The 13,240-nt window shown below is 48.4% G+C and overlaps 1 long non-coding RNA gene across 1 annotated transcript in view; it reads right to left on the bottom strand.

Moving 5' to 3' along the window:
• Positions 1-219: 219 nt before the first annotated feature.
• LOC120760607 (uncharacterized) overlaps positions 220-13,240 on the bottom strand; it is a 46,824-nt gene continuing 33,803 nt past the window's right edge. The window contains exon 2 of the long non-coding RNA XR_005703419.1: positions 220-1,560. This is a non-coding gene — a long non-coding RNA (uncharacterized LOC120760607). The remainder of the gene's footprint in view (positions 1,561-13,240) is intronic.

The following is a 13,240-nucleotide window of genomic DNA, read 5'->3' as shown; positions in this document are numbered from 1 at the left end:
TTGAAAATAGAACAGCAAAGAATAAAGAGCAGAATGTCCCATGGAAGTGGCGGAAAGATCCTCTGCATATGAAAACCTGTTATGGCTTTACACTGCCAATTGCCAGGCACTCTCAGGAAAGCAGTTCGCTCACCCTCTCCTGCTACAGCTGGGCAGAGGAGAGGGAAAAAAATTAACAAAGGGCCCATGACTGGGAGAAAAAACTAAGGGGAAAATATGTTCAAATTTAAAGATATAAAGTAAGTTTATTATTAGCAGAGTCAGAGGAGGATAATGAGAAGTAAAATAAGTCCTTAAAACACCATCTTCTCCCTCAGCCCCTCCCTCTTTCCTACTGTCAGCACAGGGAGACAGGACATGGGGGTTTTGGTCAGTCCATCACTCAAGAACTTGTGTTCTCTCAAGGAGAGGAATCTTTCCTCTGCTGTGCTGTGGGGTCCCTCCCATGGGAGACAGTTCTCCATGAGCTTCTCCAATGTGGCTCTAAACTCACAAGCAGCAGTCTTGCCAAAACTGCTGCAAAGTGGGTCCCTCCCATGGGCAAACAGTCTCCCCAAAACTGCTGTGGTGTGAATCACTCGTCCACGGCGTCCAGTCCTCTGAGGATGGGCTGCTCTAGTTTGGAAGCAAGGGTCCTTCTCTATCTCTGGGAGCAGGGGCCCCCTCTCTCCTTTGGGTCTCCACTGGATCAGAGCTTTCTCCAGCATCTACCTGCTCCGGCACCATTACCAACAAGTTCCACCAATTCAAAAGCCTTGCAAGATCCTACAGCACCGAAAGATCGATTTCATTTAGGTTCTGTGCTGGGGAATTGCTCACCACGTTTTTGCCGTTGGCCGTTGGCCCTGCCACCACCACACGGGCAGTGGTGGCCGCCGTGGCACTGGTGCTGTTTAACGCCTCTGTTGATGCAGGGCACTGGGAAGGAGAAGCTGCCGCCACTGCCCCTGCCCTTTGTGCCCACAGCACAGCTGGCAGGGGGTGGCCAGGCAGGCAGGGCTCGCCACGGGCCACACTGTAATTGCAGTGGTGTGTTGTTGTGGGCTGTGCCAGGATGGCCCCAGCAGTGCTGCCTCACCACTCCCAGACAAAAACTGCACATGCACTGTTTTGATTTTCTTCTTAAATATGTCATCACAGGGGCATTACCAGCCTCTCCAGTTGGGCCACCAACATGTCCATCTTCAGATCCATCAGAGACTGGCTCTGTTGGACATGGTGGAAGAAGCTTCCAGCAGCTTCTCACAGAAGCTACTTTTGTGGCCCTCCCCCACTACTAAAAACCAAGCTGTGCCAAATCAACACAAAACCAAAATTGACCAGACTGGAGCCCTCAGCCGAGACTCATGGGCTGTATAAATGCAGCTGAGAATGACCTCTTGGAACAATGAAATCTGAAAACTATTGCTGGAGGATTGTGGAGTGGCAATATGAAGTGTTTGCACAAGTATTGGAAGAGAACAATGCTGGGAGGGAAATGGATCCTTGACGAACTGCAGTGCAGATGAAGTTACCAATGGCTTCAGCTGGTTGAGGCAGCTGCTGTTCTTGCAACTTTTCCTGTAAAGGGAAAATGGAATAAGCTCAGAGAACAAAGAAAGGACAGCAACTTTACAAAGCAATTTCTTGGGAATGCAGGCTTGGAGATTCTGGAGAAGTGCACAGATGCAATGTTTGAGTGAACAGTTTTGGGATAAGGTAAGGGCTATAACTGATGGACTTTCAGGCTGCAGAGGATGTGAAGTGTGTATGTGTGGGTATTTTTGACTTTGAATTTTAACTTAGTCATTTCTGACTAAGCTAAAATGAATCTTTATTATCCTAGATCAGAGCTCAGGAACATGGCCTGAAATAACTTGCAGGACTATGGAGCAAAACGCATGGCGCAGGTTCTAGGATGCTCTTGGAGGATCAGGAACTGCTCTTTGGGCTGGAGGGGACATAAATAACTTGGTGTGGCTGGTGCGTGTGGCTGAGCAGGTGCTCCTCCTGTGCAGGAGGCTTTGCCCAAATATCTGGGAGCAATCCCCGTCTTTGTGTGTGGTGGCATTGAGTCCTGCAGACTCTGCAGCACAGTACAGCAGGAAAAATGCTGCGATATACTGGATTATTCCCAAGTGGAAGTGGTACATAGCAGTAACTCTTCTCTGTTAATGTCACACCACAGCCTAAACAGGCTCAGTGACATCAGCACCAGCTTGGGGTCTAAACTCCCCAAAATATTGACTCCAAGGCCACAGCACTGTGACAGACAACAGATGTGAACTGGGAGAGTTTGGAAGAGCAGTACAGAGTTCCTGCATCCTGTACTGGGAGAAACAGCAAACACCAGCAAGAAAAGGAATTTGCATGCAGGAATGAGGTTGGGTTTGTGAGGGGTTTCCCTGTCCAGTGGCCCAACACAGGTGGAGCAGCTGCATCTCCTTGTTCCCAGGTCCTGAATGAGCCTGACCAGCATGAAACAGCAACAGTGGAGAATTTACATACTTGCATATATCCTGTACAGATCCCTGCAGCAGCTGCGCTTAGACACTTTCCTAGTAGCTGTCCCTCGATCTCAGGACTCCCTAGTTTCTGACACTGAGAAATAGGAGCTCCTGAGTTCCACTCCCTGGCTCCTGTTGCTCATAACCCTTCACACAAAAGGGTGTGTGGGGCACTGAGTTCTCATGTACTGCCTTCCATTCCCTGCCTTTTGTTCCTCTTCTAAACATCCCCAAACGCCTTGTGCAGTCCCCAAATGCCTTTCTGGAATCACATTGCCCTCAGGCAGGGACCCTTCTCAGCCTGGGATTCTGTCTGGAGTGTTGCTCCCACCTGGACTGTGAGATTGAGGATGTTCCAGGATGGCCCATGATGGGCCAGGATGAACCATGAGGCTGCCAGCTGTGCCTGGGAGGAGCTGGGGCTGGGTGCTGTGTTCACTCTCTCTGCGTTACTTGGGCTCCATCTCTGTTTCTTTGTTTGTGGAGATGAGCCAACAAGGACTGCAGAAATACAATTCCTGGGGAAAAGGTGGCCTGGTACACGGTGTCTCTTAGAGAACAGCAACAATGAGGAGGACCTTGAAGAATTACTGGATGGGAGAATTAGACACGGTGAAGAAGAAACTGTTAAAAGCTGCAAATAATCAGTGCAGACAATACTAGTGGAAACATGTCAACATAACTGCATTTCCCTTTGTTTCAGAGACAAAAAGCCTGGGATGTTGGAGCACTTGGCAACAGCTTCTCTGAGACTGGGCTAAAAGCACCTCCTAGATGGGAGCTGCTGAGAATTAAGAGCAAAAATTGATTTTTCTTCAGGGGAAGGTCTGCAAGGAGGAGAAATTCAGAGAGAAGTCCAGACAAACATGTTTTGCTGAGCTCTGGCTGAGGACCATCTTCCCAAACTGGAATTTTTCCAGTTCATGGGAACAATGGCAAAGAGTCTCTCTGTTCACAGGGTTTCTGGGACTTCACAAGTGCACTGAACATTGTCTGGCAAGTTGATGAAGATGTTAAAGAGGAGTGACATGAGTGTTTGTCCTCACTAGGGTCAGGTCTTTCCATCTTTGACTGAAAATGCTTTGCAGCCAACGTCCTTCTTTCCTAAACATTAAGCACCTCCTCTTGAAAAATGGGCTGTTACTTTGACAATGGAAAGAATATATTTAAAAATTTGTCTGGAATAATATTTGTTCTTTCACTGTCCCATAAATAATTCTAACCGAAACCACTGCTGAGTTTTCAGACCAACCTGTCCTTTTTCTGTAATGTCTCCTGTTCCATGCTCTGGGATCATATTAGGGAATGCCTTCACCTGAACAGCTGGCAGGGTCGGATAGAAACATTTGGAATGACACTCCTGGGTGATGCTCAGCAGTACAGACACTGCTTTGTGTGCATCTGCCTTCAGAGTTCAGCATCTCCCTTGGAACCTGGGCAGGAACTTGTCGAGCTCTTGCTTTCCAGGAGCCTGTAGAGGTACTTGACCATAATCTTAAGGTACATGACCACCACTTCTCTTGATCCATGTCAATGAAGCCAGGCTGGGAGAGCTGGGGATGTTCACCTGGAGAAGAGAAGGCTCCAGGGAGAGCTCAGAGCCCCTTTTCAGTACCTAAAGAGGCTCCAGGAGACCTGGAGAGGGACTGGGGACAAGGGACGGAGGGACAGGGCACAGGGAATGGCTTCCACTGCCAGAGGGCAGGGATGGATGGGATATTGGGAAGGAATTGTTCCCCGTGAGGGTGGGCAGGGCCTGGCACAGGGTGCCCAGAGCAGCTGTGGCTGCCCCTGGATCCCTGGCAGTGCCCAAGGGCAGGTTGGACATTGGGGCTTGGAGCAGCCTGGGATAGTGGAAGGTGTCCCTGCCATGGCAGAGGGTGGAATAAGAGGGGCTTTAAGGTCCTTTCCAACCCAAACCATTCTGTGACTCTGTGATTCTGGGGTTAATTGAAGCCCATGAGAGTGAAAGTTCCCACAAGAGGCAAGTTCTGCTGTTGCAGCAAGGGAACCAAACTCCAGCTGGACACTAATGTGATGAGGAATAGCAAAAAGCCTTCCAGAATTGCTTGAGTTCTTGTCCTTGCTTCACAGGTTGCACTGTGACATGGATGTTTGGTTAAAAGGTCTCCAGGGAACCCTGGTGTCTTGTGCACCATAGGAAATGTCCAAGGGATTGAGAGTCTTCCCTGGACATCATGAGGGAGGAGATATCCCAAGGCTCATGGAGTCTTGTTCCTGTGCCAGAGTCTGAAGTTCTTACTGTTGCCAGTTCCCCTTAGGTGCCCAAACCTCAGCGCTGGAAGGGGTTGTCCCAGTTGGAAGGACCTCTCCCAATTGGAACACTGTGGGAACTATGCTAGCTGGGATGGATAATAGCTCAGCCCAAGTAACTTATGCAGAAACCATACACCTGAGACCACGGGAGGCAGGATACTCAAAGGGATGGAAATTAGGATGCTAATGGCATCATTCCAAAATAGGTCATGTCTTTGGTTCTGGTTCTCTGTTGATTTGGGACCTTTGACATATAAAGTCATGTCCTATCCTGCATTCAGGATTGGACCCCTGCCCTCAGGTAACCTTATATATTGTTAATTTAACCATGCCCACGGGTCCTTGGATGCTGTCCTTCAGACCATGCAGTCTCTGCGTTTGTTATTTTACCACCATTAAAGTTTTATTTTTCGGGCGCTCCATTGTTCCCACCCCTCGATTTTCACCACGCTCCCCCGGCTGGACTGGGCTGGGAGTCGCAGTGAGCTGGACTGCGATAGAACACACGCCATGTGGCTGCCCTGGCCACAGTCTGCTGCCATATTGGGTGTACGGCAACTCAGGCTTTCTGGTCTGAGTTTTATTGCCTTTTCTTTCAGTGTCCTGTGCTCCAAATAAGAGCTCTGAGGAGAAGCTGAGCTTCAGGCTGTTATTTTTATAAACTATCAGAACTTTCTGTCCATTAGCCATTCTGACATCTTCCAGCTCCCTTTCATGTCTCTCCCTGTGTTCCTTGCTGTCTTTGTCAGCTTTCCTTTCCTCACCAAAATGTTACCTACAGCCCAAGGTTGAGGATGACCCCACACTTGTTAATTTCTCTGACACATCCAGATTAATTCCCTCCCTCCTCACCTCAGGAATTCCTCCTGCTGAAGCTGATGATGCCACAGGGGTTAAGAAACCAAACATCTTTGATGCAGACAAATAGGAAAAGGAACAGAACAGTAGAAAAAAACCTTTCTTCAAAGTGTGCCCTCAACTTTCAGCTACCTCAGGGTTTCATGGCTTATACCTTCCAAAGTGAGACATTTCACACTCCATGGAGATTGCCACACTTTAAATAAGACTCCCCAGTGTGGTAGCTCCTGGTACACTCAATACACCCAAATTCCAGCCCTTGGCATTTCTCTCCTCACCTCAGAGCAGCTGTTCCCTTTCAAGCCTGCACAGGCAAGCAGTGACTTCTGTCCTCACTCAAACCTCAGACTAAGAGCTGGAAACCCAAAACGTGCACTCGTGGAGGCAGTGTGGCCAAAGGGGCCCTCAGTGCCTTCAAATCCATGTACCTGTGCGAGCTGAGAGCTATAAATGCACACAGCTTCTCATTGGGGTTTATGTTCCAATGCAAAGCTCATTTTGCTGTCTTCAATTAAGATTTTTATTATTTTTACCATTTGAGGTTCATTAAGGTTTTTACTGACAAAGTTTCAACTGAAGTTATTAATTTGCACAAAATAAAACCAACTTTCATAAAAGCTCTGCCCAAAGCCTGAGGAATCTTGTGCAGCTCTTCCTCTCAGAAGCCAACGCCTCTGCTTGGGGTTTGCAGTGGTCTGGGGAAGAACCTCTGGTTGCACTGAAGGTCTCATAGGAGGTGGGGAGTGCTCCTGCCAGCACCCTCAGCTTCACTCTGCTCTTCCCTGTGCCTCAGTGCTCAGCTGGAACTACTCAGAACATTCTCATATTTGCACTTCCCTCCTGCCTGAGTGCCAGGCAAAAACTTCATCAGCCAGACAGAGAGTGTAATTTCTCCTAAATGCCATAAATTTCCTGTCTTGAGGACCAACAGTGATTGTGGACATTTCTGATCAGAGAAGCTGCAGCTGTTTCTTAATATCTGAATATTCCCCCATCCAAAAGTGCATCACAGGAGTGCTGGAGATTCTCTAGCCTTGGAGGAGTAGGTTTGAATGTTGCTTACACTGTGCTGGTTGAGAAGGAACAAATGTATAAATCAGATCCTCCAGTAAGAGGGAGATGCAACACAAATGTAAATATATGGAGAGTCACTTGTCTTTCCCAGGCTCTGTGTGCCACTGTTTTAAAGACAGGATGGATGAGGCCCTCTCCTGGGAACAGGAGTCATGTTCCTTTGGTTGGAGTAGTCCCCTCAGCCACAGCTGCAGAGGACAGAGCTGGGAGGGCTGCATGGTCCCTCTGCTGTGCTGTGATTGATGGCTCAGTGAGATTCTGGAGGGAATTTTGTTTTGTATGTTTAAGGATTGGCTAGGTTAAATATTTCCTTCATCCACAAATTTCTTCCTTTCAATCTGAAGTGGTTTCTCCCCCTGAAATTTAAGTTCTGACCCCCAAAAGTGTCTGTATGGCGAGTTCCAGGGCATGAAGGTTGGATTTTACAGTGCATTTATCATGATACAAAATCCTCAGGGAAGAGGGCTTGCATTGTAAATCCATCCTTCAGTGTCCTGGTTGTCACTCAGACTCCAAGGCACCACGGGGGGCAGGCAGGACTCATCTGCTTGTTTGGACAAGTACTTCAAATGCTTGTTAAAATCCTGGAGCGGCTACCCCCCTTTGGGCTGCTGGGGATAGCGAGGCCTGACATCCATCCATGTGTTAACAACCACACCAACACAGCTGTGGGCAAACCTTTCTGTCACCTGTCATCGCACTCAGTGGTGCCAGGAGGACACAGAGTTCATGTGGATCGCTGGCATCACCAGAGCCATTTCCACCAGTCACTCCTCTCAGCGTGCAGGCAGCCTCAGGGGGCTCTTGGGGTTTGTGCTAAATCAGCAATAAAAACACCGCCTGCTCCTTCCTGGTTATTCAAATTCCGTGCATTTGTAGACGGAAAGACTCTTCCAACACTTCATCTAAACCGTTATTCATGCTCAGTTTACTGTTTGTCTGGTTTTTTTAAACACAACTGAAATTCATCATAAATGTCTCATGAGTAAACAAAGGTGTTAATCTATTTGCTAAGCACGGCTGCTGTTTGCTCTGCTGCAGAGAACATGATACAAAAACAGCCTTTCTCTGACAGGGCATCAGGCACGCCTAAAGAACACTCTCCATTCCACCTTTGGGGACATGGAAAGATCAGGGACATGGACTGGACTTCAAAGGCTGGACTTGATGATCTTGGAGGTCTTTTCCAACACTAATGATTTGGTGATACAAAAAAGAGCACAAGGTGAGGGAAGTTGATTTGATGCAGGACATTGTTGTCACTAGAGCACCAAGACACCCAGCTCTGGGTTTCCACACCAGGGCAGAGCTGTCCCATACAGGGCAAGAAATGGGAAACACGTGTCTTCTGGACACCTCTGTCAGATGTCTTGCAGGACACCAGCCCTGTTTGGTCCCAAGCAATGTGCTGTGATGTGGGAACAAAGAAATCTCATCCTTGGCTACCCAGAGCCTGGCCAGGGCTGTCCATGGGTGAGAACATGTCTGGGCTCAGCATGCAGAGATCAAGTGCCTCAGGGCGGCTGGCCTCCAGCCTGACCTCAAATATGTGAGATGAGGCCTTCATGTGAGATGAGGGCAACCTGCTGCTCCCTCCTGCCAATACCCAGGTCTGGGCAGCACCAGCTGAACTGGCTGGGGTGGCATCATTGTCCTTCAGCTGGTCTTATGCCCTTTCCAGTGGGGAACCCAGTGCCTGGGTGTCCAAGGAGAATGATCCTTGTTGGTCCTCAAGACAGGAAATTTATGGCATTTAGGAGAAATTACACTCTCTGTCTGGCTGATGAAGTTTTTGCCTGGCACTCAGGCAGGAGGGAAGAGTAAATTTGAGAATATTCTGAGTAGTTCCAGCTGAGCACTGAGGCACAGGGAAGAGCAGAGTGAAGCTGAGGGTGCTGGCAGGAGCACTCCCTGCTTCCTATGAGACCTTCAGTGCAACCAGAGGTTCTTCCCTAGACCACTGCAAATCCCAAGCAGAGGTGTTGGCTTCTGAGAGGAAGAGCTGCACAAAGATTCCTCAGGCTTTGGAGAGAGCCTTTATAAAAGTGCATTTTATTGGTGTAACTTACAAACTTTTATTGAAACCTTGTCAGTAAAAACCTTAATGAGTGGTGAAATCGATAAAAATATGAATTGAAGGCAGAAATGCCATCTCCACATCCTGGCAGACACTGCTGTCACCTAAGGCTGAGAGTGTACCTGGGGGATGGCAGGCCCCAGGCTGCCTGGAGCAGTGTCCCCTGCCTGGCAGAGCAGCTCCTGTGCTGGCAGAGTGACCCTGCAGAGTGTCTCCACAACTCCTCCCACCTCAGTGCCCAGCAGTTACAAACTGGCTCAACCCTGTGGTAGGAGGTATAGAAATGTCCTTTCCCAAATATGTTAGTGTTAACACTGCTAATTGGATATTCTCATTATGCCTATAAATTCCAGTCCCACTGGGCTTATGCACTACAGATGTGCAAATCCAGATTTACCATCCATTGCTCTGGCACTTCTAGGTTGTGCTCAGCATGATTTAAATGAAGAACAGTGATGGCTGGTGACTGTAAAGGCATCTAAGTGTGCTAGGGATTTAAACTGAACCACTCAGACACATCTCTTTGAAAAGTGGCTTCTCTAGGAAGAAAAGGGCTTTTTGGAAGGAGTTTTGCTGAGTGAACATTAAATCAATTTGGCCCTAGTTCCTTGGGAGAGAGGATATCTGTTCCTCATGTTTGTGCCCAGACCAAATCAGCACAGACCAGCATAGCTACTTAATGGGCTCGTGAGTGCTGCTAATTGAACACACCCCTCCCTGCACATTTCCCAGGAACGGCAAATCATTCCACCCTTGGCCAGCTGATGGATGAAGATGCCTCCTCAGATTTGCTCTTGGATGTGAATCAGCCCCTGAGGTACCTTATTTTTTAATGGGAAAGTTTTTGGAACTTCTCTATGTTGTCAGACAAAGCCAAGAAATGAGAAGCTGATGGAGGTGACAGAGGCAGCAGGAGCTGGAACACTCGACAGGGCTCAGTTGTTACCTCCGTGTTGGCAGGTGGAAAGGAAGGGGCGGTGACACTCCAAGTGAAATCAGTTTATTCTGGATCTGCTTTTCACTAAAAAGTTTTTTTTTTTCCTTCATAAACATAAAAATCTTCAAAATACCCAAGTGCACATCAATGTGGTTGGAGATTTCTCACATGCAGGTATTTGTTTGCTATAAGAAAACTACCATCAGCTGTGAAAAAGGGGAAAAAAAAGAAAGGGAGATCACAGAGCTTTTTTCACTCTAATTTCTGAATCAACTCCAGAAAGCATGTCTTCACTAAATTGATGCAGGATATGTTTGTGTGGCTATTGTGATACACCTGTAATTTCCCTCCTCCTGCTTATAAAAGCCTCAGAACCCGATCAAAGAATAAATCTAATAAAGAGCAATTCCAGCCAGTTCCCTCATTTTTGGGATGAATCTCACACTGTGAATAATGAAGAGTGAATGGCTGAAGTAAATAGATGACAATCAATCTGCCTGGCTGATCTCAGGACATGCAATTAGACAAGGTGCAGCACAGTCCCACTATCCACAGTCCACAAGGTCACTGTCTGGAAACAAAAAAATGCAGGTTGCAATTACCCAGTGGGGGATTGCACCCTGGGGAGCACAGAGGGAGCAGGGCTGTGCTGGGAAAAGAGGAATTGTAGGGGTTAAGATGTCCGTGATCCAGGAGAGATAAACGGCACATCAACAAATCTGAGGGACAGGTACACACAGCCAGGGAAGGTCAGGGCTGCTACCAAAAAATTGATTAAAAGATAAATATTCAAGATTCAAAGCCCAGGCATTGCCACCTGCAGGGGATGAGTTTCTGAGAGACCTCAGGCAGTGGAAGTCATTGGTTCTCATGTGGGAGCACAAGAGCAAACCTTGGTCTCTGATGTGCCAAGGAGCCCTGTGCCAGGTGGAAGATGAGTTTGATCTCTTGGGTGTTCCCAGGAAAATTAAAAAAAAGATCTTTGCAATGAAACAGAAACCCACTGAAACCATCTGAATGCTCCTGAGAAGAAGCTTTTTCCTGTCTGGAAACAAGATTTCCACTGTTCAGCCAGAACGAGGAGATGGAATGGATCAAGCTGGGGTGATGGGAGTGCCTTCCTTCAGCAGAGGTGGTGTTGCAGCCAGTCCACTTCGTTCCCACATTGCCTCTCTGGTGATCCTGCAGGACTTGGAGCTGCTGAACACCTCAGAGGAGACACCATGGAGATCTAGGGCTCTGGGAACAAGCCCTGGAAGTGTCCTGGATGAAGCCAGAGAACCTGGTGTAGTGTTTCAGGGGCCTTTGTGTGGCTGGGTAGGTGAGATAGGAGCCACAGCACTCCTGCCACGACACATTGCACTCCTGCCACCGTATTCCCAGCAATCCAAGAACTTCTCCCCATTTCACTGCCTCATCTCTGAGCCTGGAAAGCAGGGGCTGCTGGGGCTGAGACAGAGGTTGGACTGGGTGGAGCTGGTGACACTGTGTGCTAGAAGGCTGAGGAGGAAAAGAAGGAAAGCTGGGATGGACAAGGATAGGAAAGGAGGAGAATCACTGTCCGTGAGAAGGATAGAGGGAAGCAGGCAAGGAAGGCACAGTGAGCAGGGTCATAGTTGTTGAAGAGTTGGGAATGGGCAGGACAGGGCTCCTGGCAGATCCATTCATGGCCCAGTCCATCCAGAGGTTCCTTTGGAGCAGGAAAAGGAGCAAAGGAAAAGGTCTGGAGAGAAAATGTCTGGGGACAATCAATCATCAGACACCAGCCAGTGCTCCCAGGATCCCTCTGTGGAGCTGTAGCCCATCTGGGACAAGGATTTTACTGGAAATGTGGAATGTGGGTACTCACAGGTCTTTATAAAGTGAGTATTTGTAGGGCACTCAGCTTGGGATATGCACAGCCTTGAAGGGCAATGGAAAATCCAGATCTGAGGTGAACATTTACTGCTCTTCAGGGAAGCCAGCAGAGCTGTCTCTGACATCCTGAGTTTGGGTGCTGATGATTTGTGGGTGTAACCGGCAGTCAGCAGTGCCCCAGAGCCAGCCCTGGCTCTCAGAGTGTTCGCACTGCACAGCATGAAGGGTTAAGCCCCGCAGGTCTCAGATCAAGCAGAGTCTGCCTGGTACTGGCTTTCCTAGGAAAATTATGGATTCTTGGCAGCAAGCTAATAAACCAATCAGCAGTAATTACATCTTTTGAGGAATTAACTGTCGGGTGGCATTCAAGGAGTAGAACATCTTGCCTAAGTGAAATACAGTGTGAAGGAGCTCTGAGTGGGGTGGGGCTGCTCTCTCTGGAGCACTGCTCCCAAACTTGCAGCACAGGAGAGGAGCCTGGACTGATATTTCAGATTCTCACAGCTGGCTCCATTTCAGATTCTGGAGCAAGCCGGGCTCCTCTGCCTTCCTTTCCAGAGGTTTTCCCTGTGATATGGAGCCCTGCCTTGAACAAGGAATGTGCTCCCAATGGGCATATTGGGTCATGGGGCTGGCCCAGATTTTGACCTATTACTAAAATGTTTCTTTTTGTTTTGTGGAATGCCTAAATTTTTAATAGAATCTCTTCAACCAAAATGCAAAATCACCACACCCAGAACTGCCCATTGACACCCTTGTTTTCCTGCCACCACACTGAATTCTGCACTTTTGGTGTTCCCACATCCCAGTGGGATGGAATCTCATCTCCAGCATACACCATGAAACACCAGAAAAATGAGGCTACCTTCAGATTTGAAAAAAAAAAAAAAAAAGTCCTACCTTCAGATTCAAGCCAAAATATTTTCATAACAATGAAACATTCTGGAGAAGTTTAAATGTTTTCCTTGTCAATAAAAAACTATCCTGAGAACTTGCAGTCCACAGAACCAACACACCATCCCTCATCTTCCCATCCTGGTGACTTGCCATGGCCCTGCACATGCTGAGAAAGGGAAGACAGGACACCTTGGCAAGGTCTCGGCTTGCAGCGCCCCAAATCCCCCTGGAAATACAAATCTCCCGTGGCTCCTCTCCCTGCTGACCTGCCCCCGCTGTACAGCCTCCGTGCTGGTGTCAGCAGGGCTGTGACAAGTGGGTGAGAAGAGGCCCCTGAGGATGGTGATGGGAACCATCTGCCACATGTGTGGTGACACATTGCTGCCAGACCTGCACTCCCAGCTCCATTAGCCTCAGTTAGAGTGCACTGGAATATTTAGCACAGGTTCAAGTGAAAGTGACTGGGAATGGTCTGCTGGGCTCACCAGTGGGGCTGCTGAGTTTGCTCATCAGGGGCCAATGAAAATGCTGGATGAGCACAAACCTCCGTGCCTGGGGAAGGAGAGTGATGCTGTCAGGGCACCCTTGGAGCTCATCATGCTGCTGTGCCTGTTGTGCACCAGCCTCTTGAGGCTTTGGGGAGACCTTAGAGCCCCTTCCAGTGCCTAAAGGGGCCTACAAGAGGCTGGAGAGGGACTTATTGCAAAGGCCTACAGAGACAGTACTAAGGGTATTGGGTTTAAGCTGAGGCAGTGGATTTAATTTGGATATTAAGAA

This window comes from Hirundo rustica, chromosome 17, assembly GCF_015227805.2.
Source record: "Hirundo rustica isolate bHirRus1 chromosome 17, bHirRus1.pri.v3, whole genome shotgun sequence".
In the NCBI taxonomy this organism is placed as follows: Eukaryota; Metazoa; Chordata; class Aves; order Passeriformes; family Hirundinidae; genus Hirundo; species Hirundo rustica.
The sequence above is the reverse complement of the archived record's forward strand: the minus strand, read 5'-3'. Positions and strand labels throughout refer to the sequence as shown.